Below are 2,884 nucleotides of genomic sequence, written 5' to 3' on the forward strand. Positions count from 1 at the left end.
CCTCCCCCTCCCCCTCCTTCTTCTTCTTGTTCTTCTTCTTTTTCTTCGTCTTCTTCTTTTTCTTCTTCTTTTCGGTTTATATCCTCAATTTTAATAAAAATGTATAATCTTGAGAATAAAAATAACTTTTCATAAAAATAAAGTATTGTTGGACTTAGCAAATAAGTATAATGACTAAATATTATTTAGAATGTATAAATTCTGATTGATATTAATTTGAAACATCTTAACTTATAGAGAAAAACTAAATAATATAAATTTAAATGATATATATATATATATATATATATATATATATTTATTTATTTATTTTTGGTTACATCTAATTTTGTTTCTTAATTATTAGAGTGACAATGGTTTATCATGTTTCTCTTTAATTAATTATAATTTTTTATCTTCAAAATTATATGTTATATTTTTAAAATTTTTGCATTTAAAAAATAATGTGAATACAATAATTTATTTTTCATGCATATTTATTCTTAATTAGTGCTTGATACATGTAAACAGACGTATTCTAAACTAGTTTTCTGAAAAGTGAGCTGTAGATTAAGCCAGGCAACGGAACCGGAAACTTCCATTCCGTTCCGCCAACTCCAATTCCGGCATTGTTCCATTATCGGTAACGCCACGGTACCGGTTAGTGCCGGTATACCGATATCCAATGGTCCGTATAACGTTACCGGTGCGAACCTTCAAAAAAATTCGGTAGTTCCGGTTCCGATTGATCGTTTCGGTTCGTCAAACGCTTAAATATCTGCCTTTTAAAAAAAATGGGGAGGTATCTGGCATGGCACTGGCAACGGCTCTTTTGGCCGCTGCTTTGTAGCCGTTTAAACAACCCCGTTCCAATTATACCACCCCTTAAAATTTTCACTATAAATATCCTTCATTTCAATTCTTTTTTCACACAAATATTATCAATTCTCATACTCTCTCTTAATATTCTCACATTCTCTCTAAATATTTTTAATTATTATATTAGTTGGAGTTGAAGATTCAATTATTATATTAGTTAGAGTTGAAGAATTGTTGAAGATATTACAAGCTTCAATTATCATCTTTTAATTCCGATATTTGGTATACGTCTGCTTTTACGCAGACGTTCGGTCTATTCGTTCAAACTTTAATCTCTTTTTATTTACGTTAATAGCTATATTTTTATTTTTTAGAATCTACATTTATTTACTTACATTAATTTTTTAATTTATAATATTTGTATTGTTTGTTTTAATATTTTAATTTAAATTATGGATTTTGAAAAAAATAGTAGTGGTAAAAACCAATCTTTGGTAAGATTTTTCATAGAAATAAAAAAAGTAAGGCCAGCACTACTACTAGTTCATTACCGCCTAGATTTAATGAAATTTCTTTATCACAACCTAATGGTTTCGATGTTGATATCGGTATGGAATTAGATAATGAGACCCTAAGTAGGCGTTATAATAATTTTGAGGAAGACTTACCGGAGGAAGATGATATAGAAGAACAAGAGTTAGGTGATACCCATATCCCTACTAGTCCGATTACGGAATTACCGAAACACGGTGAAGAACTTCCCCCTTTACCGGAATTTACTAGGGCCAAAGGTACCGAACGTACTAAAAGGTCTTTATTTGGAAGTTTATGGAGCATGATAGGGTAAAAAGTACTGCTACTTGCAATAAATGCAAGCAAATTTTTAAACATTTGACTGGGGAAAAAATGGCAGGACAGGGTTGCTAACTTCGTATTTGACGAGATGTAATAAAGAATTTGTTCGTCTAAAAAATGAGGCTGAGGCAAAAAAAGATGGTACACAATTTGTGCATGAATCTGTAGGAGGTAATATGGTTCAAACGCGTTTAGACATGTTTAGCCCGGTTGAAGCAAGTTCATCATCAACATATAGTGAAGATGTAGATAGAGAAAAACTAGCGAAAATGGTTGCTGTTATGGGTTTGTCTTTTAGTTTTCCTTCTCTTCCCGGTTTTATTCATTATATTCAATGAGTATATAATCCCTCTTTTAAAGGTTTTTCACGAAATACTATTAAAAATGATATTTTTAAATTTCAAGCTGAACATTGTCATTTTCTTCGTTGCTTATTTGATAAATTTGTTGGTAGAATATCTGTTACTTCTGATATGGGTCGTAGTGTTATCGGTAATGATTATTTTACTCTCACGGCTCATTGGATTGATCACGATTGGAACATGCAAAAATGATTACTGCTTATAAATATGTTGATGAGTCTAAAACCGGCATGTATATAGCTAGTACAATAGCGGAGAGCATAAAATATTTTAGATTTATTGGTAAACCTATGACATGCACATTAGATAATCTTTTAATAATTTGAAAGCTATTGAAGAGTTAAAAACTAGATTATGTCCTATGGATGAAGATCATTTTCATGTTAGATATGCTGCGCATATTTTAAATTTGATAGTACATGAAGTTGTTCATTTGTTTGGAAATGATCGTCTTAAAGTTCAAATTGCCTGTAGTTATATTTTTAAAAATAAAAGGAAGGTTGTAATTGATGATTTTAAATATAAATGTAATCAATGTGAACTTTCACATAGAAAGTTCCAAAAGAAATTCCTACTCGATGGAATTCTTTGTTTCAAATGTTTGAAGTTGCTTTTATATATCGTAAATCTATACAGTTAGTTTATAGTGCTTATAACGAGGATGTTAATTTAATGTTAGATGAAGATGATTGGACTGAAATACAAGAACTTTGTAAATTTTTAAAAACTTTTCATCAAGCTACGGAAACAGTATCTGCTCAATATACTCCAACTATTTCTTCTGTTTTAATAACTATTACTGCTATTTCTAAAGTACTTGCTGAATATAAAAAATTATGCCCTTACAAAGAGGCAATTGAATATATGTT

Source organism: Capsicum annuum, chromosome 2 (genome assembly GCF_002878395.1).
Source record: "Capsicum annuum cultivar UCD-10X-F1 chromosome 2, UCD10Xv1.1, whole genome shotgun sequence".
NCBI classification, from domain to species: domain Eukaryota; kingdom Viridiplantae; phylum Streptophyta; class Magnoliopsida; order Solanales; family Solanaceae; genus Capsicum; species Capsicum annuum.